Source organism: Palaemon carinicauda, chromosome 12 (genome assembly GCF_036898095.1).
Source record: "Palaemon carinicauda isolate YSFRI2023 chromosome 12, ASM3689809v2, whole genome shotgun sequence".
NCBI classification, from domain to species: domain Eukaryota; kingdom Metazoa; phylum Arthropoda; class Malacostraca; order Decapoda; family Palaemonidae; genus Palaemon; species Palaemon carinicauda.
The window spans coordinates 67,744,707-67,771,050 of record NC_090736.1 but is presented as its reverse complement, the minus strand read 5'-3'; the positions used below and the strand labels follow the sequence as shown (position 1 = coordinate 67,771,050).

The following is a 26,344-nucleotide window of genomic DNA, read 5'->3' as shown; positions in this document are numbered from 1 at the left end:
GCTCATCTTTCGTTGTAATACATACAGTAACACAGTACTGCAATCTGTAGCAATTTACACCAGGGCTTAGTGTTTTTCATTTGGCAGGAGTTAACTTCACCTCCAATACTATAATGCAGTATTCAGAGCTGCTTATCACAAATATGTGTTCAAAATCCTTTTACTGAACTGAACTGTATATTATAATTGATTTATTGTAATCTAAGAAAATTTATCCTTAAGAGTTTTTGAACTCTCAGACTCTTCTTTTGATTGCATTGCTGTATTTCAGAATACTTTTACGAATTTAAAGTTAAAATTGCAATGTACTGTAAATGGATCTAAAGCAATAAAAGTAGAACATTACTCGAATTGGCTTCTCCTCCAATATGATACACAAAATGACACTTCTTGCTAAAACTTTTATTTAATTCTAATATCTGTGAATTAATAAAGTAATAGTCTAATATCTGTGAATTAATAAAGTAATAAAGTCTAATATCTGTGAATTTATAAAGTAATAAAGTACTCTAGAGTATTTTCCAAGAATGACTTCAACTTCAGAAAATTAAAACTTCATTTAAAGTGTAGATTTCATTTACAACAAGAGAGGTACAGGATAATAAAAAACCAAAGATCTCTGGATTCTTTCATTTAGTTGTGCAAGCTACTTCAAACTTCTCTCATTGAATATACCGTTGAGAGAGTAGAGTAACTTTTCCCATGCAATGATTGGTAAGTAGTGCTGTGCCTTGAAGCAAAATACCAGATATTGCAAAGTTTCTCTAATAAAATTCAACTTTCAATAAAGTATTAAGACATTAATCTAGGCAATAACAACACAATAAAAGGTAATCTTATGACACAAAATGGAAAGCTAGTATTTTATGTTTGTGCTTTTCATTGGAAACTAATAAGAGACATCTGCTAGTAAGGTATATAAGCAAGATGCTTATGTCCTGAAGCCTAGCATGCATGCAGCTTTGCTTTTGAATGATATTAATAAACAACGAATAACAATGCTGAAGTGATGATTGCAAAATCTTATGGTAATGATAAAAGAAATTATATAAAACATATTCATTACCTGAATCACACAAGAAATAAAATCAAATATAGAAGTTAATGAAATATTATACAGTATAAGGAAGGTAGATAATAATATAGCTATATTCTGAATAAGAAAATACACCAGGCAAGCTCCTTGACCAAAACAAAGATTGTCCATTAAAAATGCTATACTGTTAATAAAGTTTCATTATGCTACTCAATTTTTGGATGATTTACCATTCTACAACACTGGGCATTTTTTAGTCATTTTCATGGTCCGTATCTTTATTTTGCTACTGCTGCTGCCTGATATCTTTTGTATTGACTAAAAAGGAACTTGAGCCTAAGTCCACACTAAATACTTTGTATTTTTATACATCTCTCTAGCCCTTCATTTCCCATAACACTGTTATGAGACGGCTTTTTTGTATATACAATAAATAGATCATACCGTATAAAAGTTCAATCCAAGCTATAAATAATTGGACCGATTGACTAAAATATAAGTTTAGAAAAATTGTGAAGATTATTCATTAAATTAAGTAAAGTTCCACCTAAATATAACCTTTGGCTAGAAACTAAAACTGAATAGTATTCCTAGCTTACTGTATAGATTTTTATTATAGTTCTTTTTCTATACACAAAATTTACAGTGTCTCTCCACTCCACAAACTTATAATAAATTTGTGCACGCAGAGCTACTGGCCGATATGGTCTTCTAAACAATTTTTTAGAGACAGTTTTGGCCATTCCAGCTCATCACAGTCGTGGAAGACTAACATTGGAATAGTAATTTACAGAAGATGTGAAATATAGTGAACATCCTGAGGATTCTTCATGTGGACTGAATATCAGTTTACAACAGCTCCAGTTCTTTGAAGTTATAAAACAAATGAACTTGAGTAGTAACATTTAGTGTCCTTATAAATACAGTGCTTGGAATAAAGTCTTTACACAAATATGCAAGTAACATTACACCAAAATATAGGCAGCTCTTAACTGTTTGTGATTAATGTTCGCACTTCCAATCCACACATTCACCTTTGATAAATAAAACCTGAAAATATGAGTCACTACTGGTTACACTTATGTTTTTCTTGTTTCATTGTGCATGTAGCAAATTTGCTCTACAAAACAACTACTTCTTTCACCACCTTACTAATTTTCTTGGTAATAGAATTATGCCTCTGCAGGTCAACACCTTGATTCACTGGAAACTTGAGAGGCCGAACTATCTCTTATGTCTGTATAGACTGATGGAAGTTTAGGTGGACTAAGATTTTTAAGAGGAGGTAAAGGTACCCCTGTCAGTCTGGCTACTTCCTCCTCTAATTGACGGTTACGCCCAAACATGGCAACGTAGTTATGGTGCAATTGTTTTTGATAGCGTATCACACGTTCTTTTTCCTCTGTCCATCTCAGTCTCTCTTCATCAAATTGCTGCCTCTGTAATTCACTTTCCCGTTTTAAGGCTTCAACTTCGGATTTCACTTTATCCATCTGGAGGCTAAGATCCTGATCATGAGCTTTTGCTTGGGATCTCTGTTGCTGCGCTTGATCTAATTGTAAACGTAGATCTCCAGACTCTCTCCGTTGTTGGCCCATTAAATCGTGCAAAGAATTAATTTCGGATCGTCGCCGTTCAACCTCGGTTTGGTACTGTCGTACCTGAGCTCTCAAATGTAAAAGTTCATGACCACGTGTTGTCTGGTCCCCTTGAGAATCTTTCAACTGAGTTTTCAGCAAAGATATTTCGCCTGAAACATTAAAAACCAATTAGAGATGTAGTTCAAAGTGATGGGCTGATATTACTAGAGAAGACCAGTTTTTATATAAAGTATTAGGAAAAGAAAATTACAGTACAGTGCTGCACCACTTTTCAAAAATCTATACGGTACTATGAACATCCATGAGGATTGAGGCTAGCTTAAATTACATTACTTAACTTACGGGAAATTTCAATATAATTTTTGTATTTGTTAACAAAAGTTGAAAATTATTGAAACTGTAATTATAAAATCATCTTAGAAGTTCTTGGATTTGCAAAACATAGTGAATCTAGCCTAAACCTGAAAAATGTATGATATAGTCATTATTATGACATTAATAACTATTATTGCTTTTCTTAACAAGATTACTATTGCTTTAGAAGCATTTATTATGTAGGAAACCTTATTAATGTTTCTTATTACTTTTTCTTATTACTACAGTACTGCGTTCCATTGGTAGTTTAGCATAATACAAACAGTGGTATTGAATAAACTTCAGTGGTATTGAATACAATCATTCAAAATATTTTTTAATGTAAAAATAAATAAATTTGAGTCCTGTAATAGAGTATGAAGATAGTCAAAATGCAGATTTAGGTCTAAGCATGACTATTGGTTCAAGTTTAGGATCCAGGTGAAAATTTTTTATTAAATGTTAAAAGGGCAGTATTTTGTAGTTTCTGTTAGTTCCTTTGTGCTGTTTGCTTATTTTCAGGGGAATGCAGGTAGACTGAAGAGATGTGAGATTTTAGACAGTATTTATACCAATGCCTTGACTTATCTTGGAGGATAGGAATTTTATAATTGGTTAATGACAGAATGCCCTGTAATGCAGGGATAGAAGTCATAAATTAAGCTTTTATACCTTGAGTTTCTGATTGTTGCCATCCCAAGAAATATCCTTACCCTAGCCTGTGTGGGAATATCCCTTCATAACTTTCTATTTTACTATACAGAGCTAAACAATCCCTTGGAGAGATACAGTACATGTGATAATCCCAAATCTAAGTGCCTTGGGATATAAACTTGCCCCTCCTTTACATCATTAGGCTCTTGGTTTTTGGAGTCTGATAACTTACTGTAATTTACTAGTTCTTAACCAGTTCACTATAAAAATGTTATTGGAGTTTTGAACAATAATTCCTTTATATTCATTCTTAACCATCAGTTCACTGCAGAAATGTTGGAGATTTGAACACTCATTTTTTTACATTTATTGTACAGAAGTGCTTTATAAGAGGAAAACTTTTCTTAAACTGGCAAGAGCCTTCTTTATATCCTGGTAACTTGGATGCTGCATAAACTTGAGCTGCTCTGTCCAGCTAAGCTAGTCACAGGTGGCCTTCCAAGTGGAGCGGAGGGTGACTCCTGAGAATAGCCGTATGATAGACTACTTACATTGTAATGGGTGGGCAGTAACTAATGGTGTTGAGGCAGTCAAAAGAAAGTTAGCTTTTTGCACACTGAAGTACTGAAATTTACAACTGCCGTCAAGATCAGGCCATCAAGGGTAGGGCACTGACCATGTTAGTAAGTTTTAAGGCAAGTTGGAGACTGCTACACTCGTTAAAAGTATGATGAAGGTCTTTATGAGAGTGTTGTCAATAAATAAATATCTGGTTTCTGGAATCAAGATTGGACACAACCCTCAAAAACCTCCAGCTCATAAAAGGAATGTCTTTGCCCAATTGCAGAAACTAGAGATTTACATCAGTTATATTTATGATACATTCGTGAAAGCCAATTACTTAGAATTGAGGTACATACTACTTAGTTGCACCTTTGAGCAGTCTCTACTTCCCCTTAAAGCCCAACAACGGTTGCCTCCCTTTCGTTGATGACCAGGTCTTGATGACAGATGAGGTTTCAGGATCTGTCTACACAAAGCCTATTACCTGGCACTCTTCTTCAATGGTAATAGTAAGTGTTCTAATCCACTACCACCCTGACCATTCTCAGAAGTCATCTCTTTGCTCCTGAAATATCGTGAGACGATACTGTTAATCTTGCACATCATATGCTCAGGATTTATATAAATCTGATGATGACCACAAAGTCAAAGCTGCTACTTCAGGTTTAAAGTGGCAGGATTTATCAGAGATGATAATGATCATAGCATGTTTATTCTTTTTTATATTCATTGTGCATTGTTCTTTATAATAGGAACTAATTCTCATCAGTGTTGATTCTTAATTTTCTGTGTTATACAAAATGTTAAAGCTTTCTTCATCTCTCTGCAGACTTAGCAGTTATGTTCAACTCGTTGTGTATTGCCTTGCAAAAACTAATGACTGGTCCTTCCTAAAGAATCCCCAGATGGTAGATGAATTGTAGTGGCAAGGGGGAATTGTGTTTGAACTAGAGGTAAGTAGGGTTTATGTACACAAATGTACTGAAATCTACATTCATTGTCTTATTCAGGATATTGTATCAATCAAAATAATGATGCCTTGAAGTGCCTACTAAGCAAATTGAAGGATAACCCTTGCAATGCCTAGCTTAACAAGCGAAGTGAAGACTGCACCGAGTACCAGGCTTGGCAGAGGACGAACACTGCAACGAATACCAAGAAAGGCAGTGGACAACCGATGGGATCGACATCAGACAAAGCGGAGGACAACTGATGCATTCCATACCTGACAAGGTGCATACCAGGTAAGGCGGAAGACAATCGACAAGATGCATGCCAGATGAGGCAGAGGACAATCGACCCAATGAATACTAGGCAAGGCAGCGGAAAATAGACAAGATGAATACTGGGCGAGGCGAAGGACAATTGACATGATGAATATCAGGCGGAGCAGAGAACAATTGACACGATATATGCCGACAAGGAGGAGGACAATTTACACGATGCATGCCAGGGGATTAGGATGACAATAGACGCGATGCATGCCAGAAGACGTGGAGGACAATCAACGCCATGTGAAATGGAAGACAATAGACACGATGCCTGCTGGGTGAGGAGGAGAACAATAGACATGAGGCAGAGTACATAAACGCCAAGTGAAATGAAGGACAACTAAAAAATAAATAATGGACGAGGTGGGGAGTAATTGACACTATAAAAGCCAAGCAAGATGGTGACAACAGACGCGATGAATGCCAGGCGAGGTGAGTGACAACCAACACCATGAATGCCAGGTGGAGGACAACAGACATGATGAATGCGGGCCAGGCGTAGAACAATCGATGAACAATCGATGACGCAATGAATGCCAGGCCGAGGAACAACCCATACAATGAATGCCAGGCCAGGCCAAGGACAACCCACGCAATGAATGCCAGGCCAGGCCAAGGACAACCCACGTGGTAAATGTCAGGACAGCCACAGAACAATCAACATGAATGCCAGGCTAGGCGGAGGACAATCCACACAATGAATGCCAGCCCAGGCAGAGGACAACCCACGCGATGAATGCCAGGCTAAGCGGAGGACAACCCACGCGATGAATGCCAGGCTAGGCGGAGGACAACCCACGCAATGAATGCCAGGCCAAGCGGAAGGCAACTAATGCGATAAATGCCAGATTAGGCAGAGGACAATCCACGCGATGAATGCCAGACCAGGCAGAGGACAAGCCACGCGTTAAATGCCAGGCTAGGCGGAGGACAACCCACACGTGATTGCCAGGCCAGGCGGACGACAACCCACACGATGAATGCCAGGTAAGCGGAAGACTACCCAAGCGATGAATGCCAAGCCACGCGGAGGACAGCCACCACGATGAATGCCAGGCCAGGCGGAGGATAACCCACGCGATGAATGCTAGCCTAGGCGGAGGAAAACCCATGCAATGTATGCCAGGCCAAGGGTAGGACATCTCTTGTGATGAATGCCAAGCAAGGTGGCGGACAACCCACACGATGAATGCCAGGCAAGGCGGAAAACAACTCACGCGATGAATGCCAGGCTAGGCAGAGGACAACCCATGCGATAAATGCCTGGCCAAGCGGAGGGCAACTGACGCGATGAATGCCAGGCTAGGTGGAGGACAACCAACGCGATGAATGTCAGGCTAGGCAGAGGACAACCCACGCGATGAATGCCAGAGCAGGCGGAGGACACCACGCAATGAATGCCAGGCCAGGCGGAGGACAACCCATGCGATGAAAGCCATACCAGGTGAAGGACAACCCACGCGATGAATGCCATGCCAGGCGGAGGAAATCCCACGCGATGAATGCAATGCCAAGGGGAGGCCAACTGACGAAGAATGCCAGCCAGGTGGAGGACAACCAACGCGATGAATGGCAGGCCAAGTAGAGGGCAACCAACACAATGAATGCCTGGCCAGGCGGAGGACAACCAAAGCAATGAATGCTAGGCCAGGCGGAGGATAACTGACGCGTTGAATACCAGCAAAGGCCGAGGACAAGCGACGCGATGAATGCAAGGCCAGGCGGAGGACAACCCGCATGATCAATCAGAGGCCAGGCCAGGCGGAGGACAACCCAAGCAATGAATGCCAAGCCAGTCAGAGGACAATCCACGAGATGAATGCCTGGCCAGGGTAGGTGGAGGACATCGCATGCGATAAATGACAGGCAAAGGGGAGGACAACCGACACGATGAATGCCAGGCTAGCGAAGGACAACCCACGCGATGAATGCTAGGCCAAGGCGAGAACAACAGACGCGATGAATCCCGTGTCAAGGGGAGGACAACCCAGACGAAAAATGCCAGGCCAAGGGGAGGACAACCCATGCGTTGAATGCCAGGCCAGGTGGAGGACAACCAACATGATGAGTGCCAGGACACACGATGCGATGAATGGCAGTCAACGCAGAGGACAAGCGACACGATGAATGCCAGGCCAGGAGGACAACCCCCGCGTTCAATGCCAGGCCAGGCGGATGAAAACCCAAGCGATGAATGCCAGGCCAGGGGGATGACAACCACGCGGCCAGGCCAGGCCAAGGACAACCCACGCGATAAATGCCAGGCCAGGCAAGGACAACCGACGCAATGAATGCCAGGCGGAGGACAACCGACGCAGAATGCCAGGCGGAGGACAACCGACGCAATGAATGCCAGGCCAGGCGAAGGACATCAGACGCGATGAATGCCAGGCTACAACAGACGCGATGAATGCCAGGCTAGGCGGAGGACAACCGACGCTATGAACACCAGGTGAAGTGGAGGACGACAACCCACGCAATGAATGTTACGCCAGGCAGAGGACCACCCATGCGATGAATTCCAGGCCAGGCAAAGAACAACCAATGCAACGAATGCTAGGCTAGGCGAAGGACAACAGACGCGATGAATACCAGGCCAGGCGGAGGACACCCGATGCGATGATAAATGCCAGGCGAGGTGGAGGACAACCGACATGATGAATGCCAGGTGAGGTGGAGGACAACCGACATGATGAATGCCAGGCGAGAGAGAGGACAACCGAAGCGATGAATGCCAGATGAGACGGAGGGCAACTGATTCCATGAATGCCACTGGAGGCAGAGGACAACTGAATTGGCATTTACAGCATCAGTTGTCCTCCACCTTGCCTGCCATTCATGGTGTTAGATTTCCTCAGTCTCGCCAGGCATTCATCGTCGGTTGTCCTCCTCCTCACCTGGTGTTCATGGCGTTGATTGTACTACGCCACTTCTGACGTTGGCTGTCCTTTGCCCTTCCTGGTGTTCATCATGGTGTTGGTTGTTCTCTGCCTCTCCTGGCATTCATGGCGTCGGTTGTCATTGCCTCCCCTAGCATTCATGGTGTCGGTTGTCCTACGCCTCGCCTGGCATTATTGACGTTGGTTGTCCTACGCCTCGCCTGGCATTCATATCATCAATTTTCTTCTGCCTCGCCTGGCATTCATTGCATCAGTTGTCCTCTGCCTCACATGATATAAAGATACGATTGTCCTCCCCTACTGTGATTGAAATTTTGTGATTGTCCTCTGCCTCGCCCGGTTGTGATCCCCTCGTCATTCATTAATCTTGTAGATTGTCCTCTGCCTCAGGCGGCTATCACAGCGTCAATAGTCCTCCACCTCGCGTGATAGAAATTGCAGGCTTGTCCTCGTCTCGGGTGATACAAGTTGTATGACTGTCCACCCCTAGAATGATTGAAATTGTATGGTTGTTCCCCTTTTTTGCCTGGCATTCATGGTGTCAGTTGTACTCCGCTTTGCCTAGCGTCGGTTGTCCTCCGCGTCGCCTGTCATTCAAAGGGTCGTTTGTCCTCCGCTTCGCCTACCTTTCATGGCGTCAGTTGTCCTCCGCCTTGCCTGGCGTTCATGGCGTTGGGTGCCCTCCACCTCGCCTGGCGTTCATGGTATCTGTTGTCCTCTGCCTGACCTGGCATTCATAGTGTCTGTTGTTCTCCACCTCGCCTCATCTGGCATTCATGGTGTCGGCTATACATAGTGTCGGATGTCCTACACCTCGTCTGGCATTCATCGCACTGGTTGTCCACCATCTCGACTGGCATTCATCACGTCGGTTGACTTCTGCCTTACCTGTCATTCATCGCGTCAGTTGTCCTTCGCCTCTCCTGGCATACCTTGTATCGTGTCCTCCACCTCGGCTGGCACTCATCATGTCAATAGTCCTCCGCCTAGGGTGGCACTCATCGCATCAATAGTCTTACGCCTCGCTTGGGAGAAATTGCTGGATTGTCCTACTCCTCGTGTGAAAATCTCGTTAAGTGTCCTCCGGCTGGCCTGGTATTCATCACGTTGACTGTCCTCCACCTTGTCTGGTATTCCTCGTGTTGATTGTCCTCCGCTTTGTCTGGCACTCATTGCGTCTGTCGTCCTCCACCTCGACTGTTATTCATCTTGTCAATTGTCCTCCACCTCGACTGTTATTCATCTCGTCAATTGTCCTCCGCCTCTGCTGGCATTCGTTGCGTTGATAGCCCTCCACCTCGCGAGATAGATATTGGGGGTTTTCCTCCGCTTATCGTGATATGAAATGAACGATTGTCCAACCCTAGCGTGATTAAAATTGTGCAGTTGTCCTCCGCCTTATCCGGACCTATTAATACATGACTCTAGGGGCTAACAGTGCAGTGGCTATTTTGAAGCAGGTCTTCTGACATGAAAGGTACATAAAGCCTTTATACATAGTTCATCAATAATGTCATCTACAGTACCGCACATGCAGAAAAGTGTTATTGACATAAATGTTTTCGGTAATAGGTGATGTTGCCAAAGATCTGCCACTGAGTAAACACAGGAAAAGCAACAACATTGTATGAGACACATCATTCATAGATCAAGTTGTTTCAGCCATTAAAGGGTTTTGCAGGCAGAGAACTATTATTGCTTGTCAAAGGAAGCAAGAGGAAGGAAATAAAGTTTCCTTGAAAAACATCACAGGAGAAACCTTCCCATGAGAACAATAGAACTCTTTTCTCGGCCTTCTCCCTCTTTTTCCTCACTTGCATCACTGGGAATAAGACGAAGCATGACACCCTACACAAATGATTTCATTAGGATAGAAATGGAAAATAGCATGTCACCACTTTACAACTCCCATGTAAAAAACCACAGCACAAAACCAAAAACTATTTCAGTTGTCTAAAAATGAGCGAAAGTAAAGATTTATTCCGGAGGTAAGGAAAACATGACGAGATCTGTTCAACTCTTCAACCGAAATGAAGGTGAGCTCTCTGGTATTGCTTGTATTGCCACTTAACCTGGCATATAGTTTTTTATTTGAAAATCCATTGGCTATTAGCCTTACTTTATTTGATCTCTTTTTGTAAGGAACATTAAAAGGGCGTGTATCTGTTACTGTGTCAAGACAATTCTAAGTTTCCTGTTACAACAATATTTCTAGCAAGTAATAATAATAATAATAGTTTGAGGGGTTAAAATTCTGAATGTAAATGTACAATATTTTAGGGTACAATTTCACAGTCTTGCTGTTGTGCACAATAAAACCTTCCAGTAGTATTAAATCATAGGCATGTTGTTACCAAAATGCTCAGTGAATAAAAGAATTAATAGATTTTAAGATTCTAGTTCTTTTGATAACTCATTTGAACTAATTTTACAGTATTATAGTAAATTACTTTCATAAATTAATTTAGGTACAGTACCTAAGGAATTAAATAACAAGAAATAATAATATGGCTAATGAATGTTTTATCAGTCTTAGAAAAAAATAGCAGGCTGAAAATTCATAGCATTATATTTTCTTCAACCTTCAATCAAAGCGAAAAGTTTGTGTTAATCTACATAGGCTAATCTCAATTTCATTAAAAATATATTTATATAAAAGTTCCATAACACACTATATTTTGGGAAATAGCAATGATGAAAATTGCAAATTATAAACTGATCATTATTGCGGGATTATTATTGGCATATATCAACTGCATGCATTTGAGTGCACATCAGTTGGTCAGAGGTTAAGGCAGAGGTACTGTATCGACCAGTGGGTTTCCACCAGCAAACCCGTAGCTAGGTAAGAACACTTGGATTATGTTGAAATAGTTATATTGAGTATTTCCTCCAAAATGCAGTATCTGATGCCAATGCAGAAAATTATCAAAAATACTGCTGTAAAAATCAATTTTCTATCTAGTGATTCATAAGTATGAAAATATCTAATACTGCAAAAAATGTCCTTAATCCCTAGTGACTGTGTTGTAACACTTAAAGATCTTTTGCACCACTTTTACACCCCCAATGACTCTGCAGAAAAGTATTTAATGCTACAAAAATGCCTGGCTCCTACTGACTCTTCAGTAAAGTATCTAATACCCAATGTGCAATAGCTCTTCAAAGAGGACTCTGCATTAAAATATTTAGCATTGCCTTACCAGATTTCTGGCATAAATTCCACTCTGTTTCTTCTAGCTGTGTACGAAGAGAAGATAACTCCCTCCGCAGTTGTTCGGTTTGACTCTGATGGGCATCTCGTTCCCTCCTAACCTCTTCAAGCTCGGCTAGTAATTTTCTGCGATCCTGCTGCAGCTGGAAAAAAGGCAAATAATAATAATACACAGAATGATAAATCCTATAACTCATCATTTAAAGCTATGACTAGTGTTGCAAACCGAATTTTTTACAATTTAAAAATATTTATAACCCTATTACTGTAAGATTGTATGACAAGATACCGTCAATATCCAGGAAAGATAAAATAAACCTATTTTGTAACTCGATGGGAGACTTAATAAATTTTCAAGAGATTTGGGAATATTGGGAATATAATGAATATTGTGAATAGTTTCTGCATTAACCCAAAACAGTTTCTACAATTAAAGCATAATTGCATACATCATTTTTTTAAATTGAATGTAGTCATAAGAAATTTGCCAATGCCGGGCTCATTTCTTCAATTCTTAGGAGGAAAATACTAATAATTATAATACTCTATTCTAATAAATGTAAGTTTATTGTAAGTAAAAATGTTTATAATTATCATTTCACAGTTTCATGTATGCAAGCAATTCTTAATCATATTGTACTTTTGTTATTTCTTTAATAATTCCTTTTTTTTTTTTACTTTTTAATATTGAATGCATTTTTCCAAGGTGTTAATTTGTAGGAACCATAACTGAAAATAATGATTTTCAGATATTTTATACCTGTATTCCTATTGATTGCTCGCATATAAACAGAAGTAATTCCTGGCCTTTCAAGTTATTAATTACTGTAATAACACACAAAAAGAAAGATTAGATCAATTAGGTCATTATCAGTTACTAAAATGGAAAATATAACCAGGACATTTGTGATACACCAGACACAGACAAAATTAACACGATTTAACAACATAACACAAGATGACATCACTAGAATTATCAAGAGAGCAAAGAAAACAAACTGTGCGATCGATCCTATGCCAATATATGAAGTAATTGGAGAGAGAGACTTTTCTAGTCTAGCCAAAATAATGAGAATAGCAAATGCAAGCATTGATGAATGTAAGTTTCCTAAATCTGAGAAAATGGCTAGTGTCACACCAGTTCTGAAAAATGCACTGGACTACCAGGAATTAAGCTCATATAGACCTATTTCAAATCTATCCTTTGTCTCAAAAGTGCTTGAATATGTAATTCTTGAACAACTAGTCAGCAACTTAGAAGTAATACAAGCTCCTTTGCCTGACAACCAATCTGCTTACAGAAAACTGCTCTGTTGTAAATGGTATGCTAGAAATGATGGATGAAAATAAATATAGTATCCCAATACTGCTCGATCTCATTGCTGCTTTTGATACAGTTGTTCATGAACTGCTACCAAATGATCTATGGTCCATCGGCGTTGAAGATCAAGCCTTCGAATATCTAAAAGACTACTTAGTTGGTAGAAATTACTGTGTACAAATTGGAAACTTTTATTCATCATATGAACCTTTAAACAGAGGTGTACCCCAGGGGAGTTTACTTGCCCCTATCTTATTCTGCACCTATACTATTGGTCTATCAAAAATGCTACAAAGGCATGGCGTGAAGTTTAAACTATTTGCAGATGACACAATTTTATTTCTCCATAAATGGTATACATGACACTACTGAAACTCTAAACCGAATCCTTCGATTGTGTTAGAGAATGGATGACATTTAAACAACTAAAATTAAATGAGAACAAAACTGAATTCATGGTGGTGGCCAAGAGAAACAGCGTGAGAAACTTAGGTGATACTCAAATGAACATGAATAATGACTCGGTGCTGATATCTAGTAAAGTTCGAGATCTAGGTGTATTTCTTGACTGTAACCTGTCTCTAAATGCCCACATAAATAATGTAATAAAAATTGCTGGTTATCATCTAAGAAATATTGCGTTTATAAAAAAAGTACCAGGACGAAAATTCTGTAAAGAAACTTGTGATAAACTGTGTTATTACCTGGATTGACTGCTGCAACTCTATCTATTATAATTTACCAAAAGTGCAACTTAAGAAATTACAAAACATAAGAAACAGAGGAGCAAGACTGATAAAAGGTGTCCCACCTAGAGAAAGGATCACCCCTATACTAATCGATTTACACTGGCTGCCGATTAAAGCGAGAATTGAATATAAAATATGTACAATAACCAACCAAGTTATCAGAACCGGGCGTCCAAAATACTTAAGAGAATTGCTACATATTGCGCAGCCAACAAATCTTGTCGACACGAGAACAGTCACAGATGGCTTCAAACTGTTGAAACCTAGATTTATGTGTACTTTGGGCTGCAGAACCTTTAAATATGCGGTTCCGAGACTATATAATAAGCTCCCACGAAACATTCGAATGATTGAAGACATTAAGTCTCTCAAGAGGAAACTGAAGACTTTCTTACTTCGACAGTCGTACAACAGTGACGATTTAACAGTAAATGAACAATACGCGATATGAAATGTTAAATACTCTGAACGAACAAGGTAAAACGACAGTGGAGGTCCTGTAGAGAATGGGATTCCTTTGCTGTATGGGACCGGAAAAGCAGCCATCAAAGTAAAGTAAAGTAATGCATAAGCAAAGGATGAGGATTTTGAATTGCCCAAGGAAGTACACTGTATTTTAGTGCTCTTGATTATTATGGTTTACCTCTAATCATAAAACATTAAGAGTTCTTGCATCAGAATTGAAAACAACTCTCTCGGCTTCCCAACCACAGGTATGTTGCTTGGTGCTGAAATGGATATCTTCCAAGTGCATAAAGGAAAGAATCCGTTTTTGCAAGGATAGTAAAAGAAAAGGTACATACAACAAAGGCAACAAGACTTTCAAAATGGTGCCTAGAGGACGCCTACATGAACGTACAGTATAGTATTAATATGGGTACAAAGTGTGAGATTATAATTTGGGCACATACCAATCGGTAAATTTATCCCCTCATGAGCATGATATATGTAACAAAATTGGATTACTTGTAATATATTTTCAAAACTGTCATAGCCATAACATGTAACTCGTAAAACTCTAATAAACACTGGTTGTTCTATACACTAGTATTTAATGTGCCAAGAGAACTTTAATCCCCTTGCAAAGAAAGTAAGGTACTGAATATAAGTGGGTATACTGTACCTGGTATGTTTGTGTTGTTAGAGTTTGTTCGATCTTCAGAGCCTTTTGCTGTGCCTCTTTAACTCTAGTTTCATAAAGGTCTTTGATTTTCTTCAGTTCTCGTTCCCATGTTTTCTCCTTCTCCTCATAAACCTGAAATGTTTAAATTGTATTATTTAATAAAATTTCACAAAGTCAAACAACCTACGTTCGTTATTTGAAGTCCTTTAGTTAAGGTTTTCATTTCTGGATACACTGTACTAAGTTATAAAGCTTAATCCTGGATTGTTCGTCGCATACAAACCATGGATAAAGATCAGCAAAATCTGGCACGACAGCAAGCCTTGATAATTGTAGTTAATCTTTTTTTATTATGCATTACTAATCTTCAGCCCTACCTTGAATATCACCTGCTCATTCTGTTCCATGGTTTCCCTCAGAGTGTTGATCTCGGAATCCTTTTCTTTGAGCATCGCTTCAAGTTCCGCTACTCCTGAATCTGAAGGTGATGGCGTCTGGTGATGTTCATCTAGCGTCAATTCACTTAGCGACCCAGCGACGGACCCACTGATGCCTCTTTCCAAGCCAATGTTAGATCCTGTCACAGAAACTGATCTATCTAAACCTAAATTAGACCCGCTGACTGAACCTGATCTGTCAAGATTTGAGCCCATGACCAAGGCAGATCGATCCAAGCCAATGTTAGACCCTGAGCGATCAAGTCTCTGAACTGACCCAGCATGATGTGCATTTGCAATTCGGGAGAGATTGGTGACTGAACCACCCATCCGCTGATGTAAGTTGCTGTTAACTGGCTGGTGGTGGTGACTAAAAGAGTGGCTAGAATCACTAGAGAGATTTTTCAGACTGTCATATCTTGGAAGATCATTGTTGGAGTACCCATTGACTCGAGTGTATATGCCAGAGGTATCATAATTATTGGACAGTCTGTTATCGTAAGAAGAAAGCCTGTGGTGATGCTGCCCATCTTCTATGTTACTACAAGTCGACTGGTGCGAGGGAGGACGTGGCGGTGGGGGAGGATATGATGGGGGGCTATTGTTATTGTTGTTGCAATTGCTTGTGTTATTGCTATTGTTGTTAATGTGGGCACTTTTGTTATTCATCGTAATGTTTTTGGAGTTATGTAGCTTGGTAAGGCTGTTATATTTTTCATTATTATGGTGGTCATAGAAGCCTCTTGCTGAAAGAGGAGTACCCAAACTACGACGGTCGAGGGAATAGCTGTTGTGGCTCATTGTTTTCAAGTCTCCCATACCTGTTGATAAATATAAAAACATTGAGGTTCATCTTTATATAAATTTAAAAAAAAATAATTTTAATTATATATTAATTGGAAGTATTTTTTTCTGGAAACTTAATGCTTAAACATATTGCCCTGTAAGAGGATAGGGTTCTGCGTGCAACATGACTAAGCGTTTCTAAAGGCACTTTACAGCTTGCCTTTAACTCCTAGCTTCACCAAAACTCTGACCTACTATACGTTTCTGCCATCTGTTAACATTCTACTTTACATTTGTTTCCACTTCCTTTCTACCATCTTGCTATCCAACTTCTTTTAAATTTATGCTTTAAACTGCAGCTGTTGCTGCTGTTGGGTGACCTCAAATTGCACTTAAACACTGGCCCCAGCGCTAGGCCATGTTGCCCAAATTCAATACATCCATAGATATTTCAAAATAAAACATAAAAGCATTTTGCAAGTACATAAATCTCGGTCAGTCACATATCTTAAAAATCACAATTTAATAATGGTATCAGTTCTTGCCTTTTTATTATTGTTATTATTGCATGCTAAGCTACAACCTTTGTTGGAAAAGCAAGATGCTATAAACCCAAGGGCTCCAACAGGAAAAATAGACCAGTGAGGAAAGGAGCTCAATGAGGAAAGGAAATAAACTACAAGAGATGTTTAAGAATAACAACATTAATATAAATTTTTCATATATAAACTCTAAAAATTTCAAAATGACAAAAGGCAGAGAAATAAGATAGTGTGCCTGAGTGTACCCTCAAGCAAGAGAACTCTACCCCAAGACAGAGGAAGACCATGGTACAGAGCCTATTACATTACCCAAGTCTAGAGAACAATGGTTGAATTTTGGAGTGTCCTCCTAGAAGAGCTGCTTACCATAGCTGAAGAGTCTCTTCTACCCTTACCAAGAGGAAAGTAACCACTGAACTATTTCAGTGCAGAATTTAACCCTTTGAGAGAGAAGATTTGTTTGGTAATCTCAGTGTTGTCAGGTGTATGAGGAAAGACTATTTAGTGTATGTATAGGCAAAGGAAAAAATTAGCCATAACCAGAGAGAAGGATCCAATGTAGTGCTGTCTGGCCAGTCAAAGGACCCAATAGTTCTAGCGGTAGTATCTCAGCAGGTGGATGGTGCCTTGGCCATCCTATTAACTTTACGGATAGATAAATTGGATTCTTGCCTTTATGCAAATATGAATTAGGCCATATGACCTAGTGCTATGGACGAGAGTAGGAAAGCCGCAGAGGAGTAGAAAAGACCCGGAAATCAACAGAGGAGTAGATGAGAAGAGGAAAGCCACAGAGGAGTAAGGGAGAGCAGGAAAGCCACAGAGTAGATGAGTGCAGCATAGCTGTAGAACAGAGGAGAAAAGCCATGGAGGAGTAGAACATAGGAGAAACGCCATGGAGGAGTAGAGAGGAACAAATGAGGCGTAGAAAAAGAGAAAAGCCAGGCAGGAGTAGAATAGAGCAGGAAAACCAACACAGTAGTAAGTTGGCCAAGGCACCAGCCACCCGTTGAGATACTACCGCTAGAGAGTTATGCGGTCTTTTAACCGGCCAGAGAGTACTACATTGGATCCTTCTCTCTCGTTACAGTTCAATTTCCCATTGCCTACACACACACACACACATACACACACACACACACACACTGAATAGTCTGATCTATTCTTTACATATTCTCCTCTGTCTTCATACACCTGACAACACAAATTACCAAAAAATTCTTCTTCACTCAAGGAGTTACGGCACTGTAATTGTTCAGTGGCCACTTTTCCATTGGTAAGAGTAGAAGGGACTCTTTAGCTATGGTAAGCAGCTCTTCTAGGAGAAGGACACTCCAAAATCAAACTATTGTTCTCTAATCTTGGGTAGTGTCATAGCCTGTGTACAATGGTCTTCCACTGTCTTGGGTTAGAGTTCCCTTGCTTGAGGGTACACTCAAGCACACAATTGTATCTTACTTCTCTTCCTCTTGTTTTGTTGAATTTGTTTTTGTTTTTTTAGTTTATATAGGAGATATTTATTTTAATGCTACTCTTTTTAAAATATTATATTTTCCCTTTTTCCTTTCCTCACTGGGGTATTTTCCCCGTTGGACCTCTGGGTTTGTAGCATCTTGCTTTTTCAACTAGGAATGTAGCTTAGCAAGAAATAATAATAGTAACAATAAGAGAAATAAAGCTCAAGAAGAGGAGAAAAGCCATGTAAAAATAGGAGAGGAGGAAAGCCACGTAGTAGAAGAGAGGAGAAAACTGATGGAAGAGTAGGAGAGATGAGGTAGACCATGGAGGAATAGAGGAGAGGAGGAAAGCCATGGAAGAGTAGGAAAGAGGAGGAAAGCCATGGAGGAGTAGGAGAGAGGAGGAAAGCCAAGGAGGAGAAGAGAAGGGGAAAGCCAAGGAGGAGAAGAGAGTCGGAAAGCCGGAGTAAAGCCATGGAGAAGTAGAAGAAAGGAGGAACGCCAGGGAGGAGTAGAAGAGAGGAGGAAAGCCAAGGAGGAATAGAAGAGAGGAGGAAAGCCACGGATGATAGAAGAGAGGAGGAAACCCAAGGAGATGTAGAAGAGAAGGGGAAAACCATGTAGGAGTACAAAAGAGGGAGGAAAGCCATGGAGGTGTAGATGAGAGGAGGAAAACCATGGAGGAGTAGAAATGAGGGAGGAAAGCCATAGCAGTTTAGAAGAGAGGAAAACCATAGAGTAAAAGAGAGGGAGAAAAGCCATGGAGGTGTAGAAGAGAGGAGGAAAACCATGCCGTAGAAGAGGAGTAGGAGGAAAGCCATGGAGGAGTAGAAGAGAGGGTGGAAAGCCATGGAGGAGTAGAAGAGAGGGTGGAAAGCCATGGAGGAGTAGAACAGAGGAGTAACAGAGAGGAGGAAAGCCACAGAGGAGTAGAAAAGAGGAGGAAAGCCATGGAGTAGAAAAGAGGAGGAAAGCCATGGAGGATTAGAACCGAGAAGGAAAGTCACGGAGGGGTAGAAGAGACGAAGAAAGCCAAGGAAGAGTAAAAAAGAAGAGGAAAGCCATTGGAGTAGTATAAAAGAGGACAGCCAAGAAGAGAAGAGGAAAGCAAAGGAGGAGTAGAAGAGAAGAGGAAAGCCACGGAGTAACGGAGTAGTAGAAAAGAGGACAGCCAAGAAGAGAAGAGGAAAGCCACGGAGGGGTAGAAGAAAAGAAGAAAGCCAAGGAAGAGTAAAAAAGAAGAGGAAAGCCATGGAGTAGTAGAAAAGAGGACAGCCAAGAAGAGAAGAGGAAATCAAAGGAGGAGTAGAAGAGAAGAGGAAAGCCACGGAGTAACGGAGTAGTAGAAAAGAGGACAGCCAAGAAGAGAAGAGGAAAGCCACGGAAGAGTGGAAGAGAAGAGGCAAATCCACGGAGGAGTAAAAGGGAAAAGCCACGGAGGTGTAGAAGAGAAGAGGAAAGCCACGGAGGGTTAGAAGAGAAGAGGAAAGCCACGGAGAGTTAGAAGAGAAGAGGAAAGCTACGAAGGTGTAGAAGAGAAGAGGAAAGCCACGGAGGAGTAAAAGGGAAAAGCCACGGAGGTGTAGAAGAGAAGAGGAAAGCCACGGAGTGTTAGAAGAGAAGAGGAAAGCCATGGGGGGTTAGAAGAGAAGAGGATAGCCACAGAGGGTTAAAAGAGGAGAGGAAAGCAAAGGAGGAGTAGAAGAGAAGAGGAAAGCCACGGAGTAACGGAGTAGTAGAAAAGAGGACAGCCAAGAAGAGAAGAGGAAAGCCACGGAGGGGTAGAAGAAAAGAAGAAAGCCAAGGAAGAGTAAAAAAGAAGAGGAAAGCCATGGAGTAGTAGAAAAGAGGACAGCCAAGAGGAGAAGAGGAAAGCAAAGGAGGAGTAGAAGAGAAGAGGAAAGCCACGGAGTAACGGAGTAGTAGAAAAAGAGGACAGCCAAAAAGAGAAGAGGAAAGCCACGGAAGAGTGGAAGAGAAGAGGCAAATCCACGGAGGAGTAAAAGGGAAAAGCCACGGAGGTGTAGAAGAGAAGAGGAAAGCCAAAGAGGGTTAGAAGAGAAGAGGAAAGCCACGGAGTGTTAGAAGAGAAGAGGATAGCCACAGAGGGTTAGAAGAGGAGAGGAAAGCCACGGAGTAGAAGAGAAGAGGAAAGCCACAGAGGAGTAGAAGAGAAGAGGAAAGCCACAGAGGGTTAAAAGAGAAGAGGAAAGCTACGTAGGGTTAGAAGAGAAGAGGATAGCCATGGAGTAGAAGAGAAGAGGAAATCCACGGAGGGTTAGAAGAGAAGAGGAAAGCCACGAAGGTGTAGAAGAGAAGAGGAAAGCCACGGAGGGTTAGAAGAGAAGAGGAAAGCCATGGGGGGTTAGAAGAGAAGAGGATAGCCATGGGGGGTTAGAAGAGAAGAGGATAGCCACAGAGGGTTAGAAAAAAAGAGGAAAGCCACGGAGGAGTAGAAGAGAAGAGGAAAGCCACGGAGAAGTAGAAGAGAAGAGGAAAGCCACGGAGGGTTAGAAAAGAAGAGGAAAGCCACGTAGGGTTAAAAGAGAAGAGGAAAGCCACGGAGTTGGGGAAGAGAAGAGGAAAGCCATGGAGGGTTAGAGGAGAAGAGGAAAGCAACGGAGAAGAAGAAGAGAGGAGGAAAGCCACGGGGAGTTGAAGAGAAGAGGAAAGCCATGGAGTAGAAGAGAAGAGGAAAGCCACAGAGGGTAAAAAGAGAAGAGGAAAGCCACGGATGTGTGGAAGAGAAGAGGAAAGCAACGGAGGTGTAGAAGAGAAGAGGAAAGCCATGGAGGGTTAGAAGAGAAGAGGAAAGCCACGGAGGGTTAGAGGAGAAGAGGAAAGCCAAGGAGGAGAAGAAGAGAAGAGGAAAGCCACGGGGGATTGAAGAGAAGAAGAAAGCCATGGAGTAGAGGAGAAGAGGAAATCCACGGAGGGTTAGAAGAGAAGAGGAAAGCCACGAAGGTGTAGAAGAGAATAGGAAAGCCATGGAGGGTTAGAGGAGAAGAGGAAAGCCAAGGAGGAGAAGAAGAGAAGAGGAAAGCCACGGGAGATTGAAGAGAAGAGGAAAGCCATGGAGTAGAAGAGAAGAGGAAATCCACGGAAGGTTAGAAGAGAAGAGGAAAGCCACGGAGAGTTAGAAGAGAAGAGGAAAGCCATGGGGGGTTAGAAGAGAAGAGGATAGCCACAGAGGGTTAGAAGAGAAGAGGAAAGCCACAGAGGAGTATAAGAGAATAGGAAAGCCACGGAGGAGTAGAAGAGAAGAGGAAAGCCACGGAGGTGTGGAAGAGAAGAGGAAAGCCATGGAGGGTTAGAGGAGAAGAGGAAAGCCATGGAGAAGAAGAAGAGAGGAGGAAAGCCATGGGGGGTTAGAAGAGAAGAGGAAAGCCACAGAGGGTTAAAAGAGAAGAGGAAAGCCAAAGAGGGTTAAAAGAGAAGAGGAAAGCCACAGAGGGTAAGAAGAGAAGAGGAAATCCACGGAGGGTCAGAAGAGTAAGGGAAAGCCACGGAAATATAGAAGAGAAGAGGAAAGCCACGGAAGAGTAGAAGAGAAGAGGCAAATCCACGGAGGAGTAAAAGGGAAAAGCCACGGAGATGTAGAAGAGAAGAGGAAAGCCACGGAGGGTTAGAAGAGAAGAGGAAAGCCATGGGGGGTTAGAAGAGAAGAGGAAAGCCACAGAAATATAGAAGAGAAGAGGAAAGCCACGGAGGGTTAGAAGAGAAGAGGAAAGCCACGGAAATATAGAAGAGAAGAGGAAAGCCACAGAGGAGTAGAAGAGGAAAGCCACAGAGGAGTTGAAAAGAGGAAGAAAGGCACGAAGTAGAAGAGAAGAGGAAAGCCCCGGAGGAATAGAAGAGTACGAAAGCTATATAGGAGTAGAAGAGAGGAGGAAAGCCATATAGAAGTAGAAGAGAGGAGGAAAGCCATGGAGAAGAAGAAGAGAGGAGGAAAGCCACGGGGAGTTGAAGAGAAGAGGAAAGTAGAAGAGAAGATGAAAGCCACAGAGGGTAAGAAGAGAAGAGGAAAGCCACGGAGGTGTAGAAGAGAAGAGGAAAGCAACGGAGGTGTAGAAGAGAAGAGGAAAGCCATGGAGGGTTAGAGGAGAAGAGGAAAGCCACGGAGGGTTAGAGGAGAAGAGGAAAGCCAAGGAGGAGAAGAAGAGAAGAGGAAAGCCACGGGGGATTGAAGAGAAGAGGAAAGCCATGGAGTAGAAGAGAAGAGGAAATCCACGGAGGGTTAGAAGAGAAGAGGAAAGCCACGAAGGTGTAGAAGAGAAGAGGAAAGCCACGGAGGGTTAGAAGAGAAGAGGAAAGCCATGGGGGGTTAGAAGAGAAGAGGATAGCCACGGGGGGTTAGAAGAGAAGAGGATAGCCACAGAGGGTTAGAAGAGAAGAGGATAGCCACGGAGGAGTAGAAGAGAAGAGGAAAGCCACGGAGGAAGAGAAGAGGAAAGCCACGGAGGGTTAGAAGAGAAGAGGAAAGCCACGTAGGGTCAGAAGAGAAGAGGAAAGCCACGGAGGTGTGGAAGAGAAGAGGAAAGCCATGGAGGGTTAGAGGAGAAGAGGAAAGCCACGGAGAAGAAGAAGAGAGGAGGAAAGCCACGGAGGAGTAGAAGAGAAGAGGAAAGCCACGGAGGAGTAGAAGAGAAGAGGAAAGCCACGGAGGCGTAGAAGAGAAGAGGAAAGCCACGGAGGGTTAGAAGAGAAGAGGAAAGCCACGGAGGGTTAGAGGAGAAGAGGAAAGCCACGGAGGGTTAGAGGAGAAGAGGAAAGCCAAGGAGGAGAAGAAGAGAAGAGGAAAGCCACGGGGGATTGAAGAGAAGAGGAAAGCCATGGAGTAGAAGAGAAGAGGAAATCCACGGAGGGTCAGAAGAGAAGAGGAAAGCCAAGGAGGAGAAGAAGAGAAGAGGAAAGCCACGGGGGATTGAAGAGAAGAGGAAAGCCATGGAGTAGAAGAGAAGAGGAAATCCACGGAGGGTCAGAAGAGAAGAGGAAAGCCACAAAGGTGTAGAAGAGAAGAGGAAAGCCACGGAGGGTTAGAAGAGAAGAGGAAAGCCACGGAGGGTTAGAAGAGAAGAGGAAAGCCACGAAGGTGTAGAAGAGAAGAGGAAATCCACGGAGGGTCAGAAGAGAAGAGGAAAGCCACGAAGGTGTAGAACAGAAGAGGAAAGCCACGGAGGGTTAGAAGAGAAGAGGAAAGCCACGGAGGGTTAGAAGAGAAGAGGAAAGCCACGAAGGTGTAGAAGAGAAGAGGAAATCCATGGAGGGTCAGAAGAGAAGAGGAAAGCCACGGAGGTGTAGAAGAGAAGAGGAAAGCCACGGAGGGTTAGAAGAGAAGAGGAAAGCCACGGAGGGTCAGAAGAGAAGAGGAAAGCCACGGAGAGTTAGAAGAGAAGAGGAAATCCACGGAGAGTTAGAAGAGAAGAGGAAATCCACGGAGGGTCAGAAGAGTAAGGGAAAGCCACGGAAATATAGAAGAGAAGAGGAAAGCCACGTAAGAGTAGAAGAGAAGAGGTAAATCCACGGAGAAGTAAAAGGGAAAAGCCACGGAGGTGTAGAAGAGAAGAGGAAAGCCACGGAGGGTTAGAAGAGAAGAGGAATGAATGAATGATTTAAAGTTTTCAGGCATCCTGACTTCTAAGGTCATTGACGCCGGGAGAGAAGAGGAAAGCCATGGGGGGTTAGAAGAGAAGAGGAAAGCCACGGAAATATAGAAGAGAAGAGGAAAGCCACGGAGGGTTAGAAGAGAAGAGGAAAGCCACGGAGGGTTAGAAGAGAAGAGGAAAGCCACGGAGGGTTAGAAGAGAAGAGGAAAGCCACGGAGGGTTAGAAGAGAAGAGGAATGAATGAATGATTTAAAGTTTTCAGGCATCCTGACTTCTAAGGTCATTGACGCCGGGAGAGAAGAGGAAAGCCATGGGGGGTTAGAAGAGAAGAGGAAAGCCACGGAAATATAGAAGAGAAGAGGAAAGCCACGGAGGGTTAGAAGAGAAGAGGAAAGCCACGGAGGGTTAGAAGAGAAGAGGAAAGCCACGGAGGGTTAGAAGAGAAGAGGAAAGCCACGGAGGGTTAGAAGAGAAGAGGAATGAATGAATGATTTAAAGTTTTCAGGCATCCTGACTTCTAAGGTCATTGACGCCGGGAGAGAAGAGGAAAGCCATGGGGGGTTAGAAGAGAAGAGGAAAGCCACGGAAATATAGAAGAGAAGAGGAAAGCCACGGAGGGTTAGAAGAGAAGAGGAAAGCCACGGAGGGTTAGAAGAGAAGAGGAAAGCCACGGAGGGTTAGAAGAGAAGAGGAAAGCCACGGAGGGTTAGAAGAGAAGAGGAAAGCCACGGAGGGTTAGAAGAGAAGAGGAAAGCCATGGGGGGTTAGAAGAGAAGAGGAAAGCCACAGAAATATAGAAGAGAAGAGGAAAGCCACGGAGGAGTAGAAGAGGAAAGCCACAGAGGAGTTGAAAAGAGGAAGAAAGGCACGGAGTAGAAGAGAAGAGGAAAGCCCCGGAGGAATAGAAGAGAGTACGAAAGCTATATAGGAGTAGAAGAGAGGAGGAAAGCCATATAGAAGTAGAAGAGAGGAGGAAAGCCATATAGGAGTAGAAGAGAGGAGGAAAGCCATATTGGAGTAGAAGAGAGGAGGAAAGCCATATGGAAGCAGAAGAGAGGAGGAAAGCCATATAGGAGTAGAAGAGAGGAGGAAAGCCATATTGGAGTAGAAGAGAGGAGGAAAGCCATATAGAAGCAGAAGAGAGGAGGAAAGCCATATAGGAGTAGAAGAGAGGAGGAAAGCCATATTGGAGTAGAAAAGAGGAGGAAAGCCATATAGAAGTAGAAGAGAGGAGGAAAGCCATACAAGAGTAGAAGAGAGGTTAGGATTACCTAAAACATTTATCACTGAAGATATTTAGAATATTTTAAGGCAAACAAAATTATACCAAAATCTAGCAGCTCCCATTCTGCCCTTAAATCATAATTGACATTACCTGGAAGCTCCTAAATTTAGATAATTTTGTAAATTAATAAATTCAAATTATCACCTGAGGTATTCAGATTTTTTTTCAAACACTAATTATGACACTGATTAATTTTTGTAACTCCTCCAATTATGCATATGAAAATTATCAGTGGGGAAAAGTTTAGTTAGAAGACCGTGTTCTGATTTTATATATTTTCACGGGGTATAGGACATTTACCGACCACCCCACCCCCCCCCACCCCCCTCTCTCGATTGATGACTACTAACAGCCAAGTACTTAATCTCATTTTTTGGGGGGGAGGGGGAACTAGCCTACATTGTTATCACCAGTTCGAGAAAAAAATGCTGGTCATTAATTTTGTACGCAATTACTAACTATGCTAAGAATTGGAACAGAAAACTAAAGCTAAAGAAAGATAATTATTATGCTCCAAAAATTAAATAAATCTATGGTGGAATTTGGTAGCTAAAAAAAAATAAAAATCCATCATTAACTTCAACATGAACATTGAGCGACGAAATATCACACTGCCTTACACTATTTCTAACCGAAGACAATGTTTTCTCTGCACGTTTCTCATAGTCTCTAAACTCAAAAACATTATGTTTAACAAATACTAACAGTTAAGATTTCACCCAAAATTCTATAAGATAATAGGAGTAAAAAATATTGCCAATGTGATTAAAATGTTCATGAGTAAAATATATAATAGTTCCAAATATACAAAGTTATATTGAAGATCCTTCATAATAGATAAAATATATCAAACTTATGACACGAAACATTAAACAGTAATATAGTCATCTCCTAAAAAGTGGTTTTCCCAAAGCTATTTCAACCAACAAATCTTTGACACAAAGGAGTATACAAACATAGGAATCTTTCTTTTAAAAGCTATTTTAAGCAAGAACTCATACAAAACCACTTACTGCCATAGTGGTAGATGCCACTTCGAACGAGCGTTGGCGTAGAGGTGTACCGTGGGTCGGGGCGAGACGACTGTGCGGCACTTACAGTGGGGTGGCCCCCGGGGCCTACCCCAACCACCATGCCATTCGCCCCTGATGGGGACACGCCCCCAGGTAGTCCTGATGTAGCCACGGGTTTGAAAGCAATGGGACGAATTACCACTTTACCCTGAAACAAAATAAATCAATTGAAGCAAGACTATCTAAATGGTTACATTAAAGTTTAATGATGTCTATTAGCCTTTATATCCTTTACTTTATAGATATAATAATGTAACTTAAAGCACGGGTAATTAAATGGTTAAAGTCACGTATATTACTTCATACTAATTTATATCCTTTGGAACAGAAGATACAATAATTAACGCTAGGGAGAGTTCACGGGCTATCAT

At 41.8% G+C, this 26,344-nt stretch overlaps 1 pseudogene; it reads right to left on the bottom strand.

Moving 5' to 3' along the window:
* Positions 1-614: 614 nt before the first annotated feature.
* LOC137651262 (NEDD4-binding protein 3-A-like) overlaps positions 615-26,344 on the bottom strand; it is a 169,003-nt pseudogene continuing 143,273 nt past the window's right edge.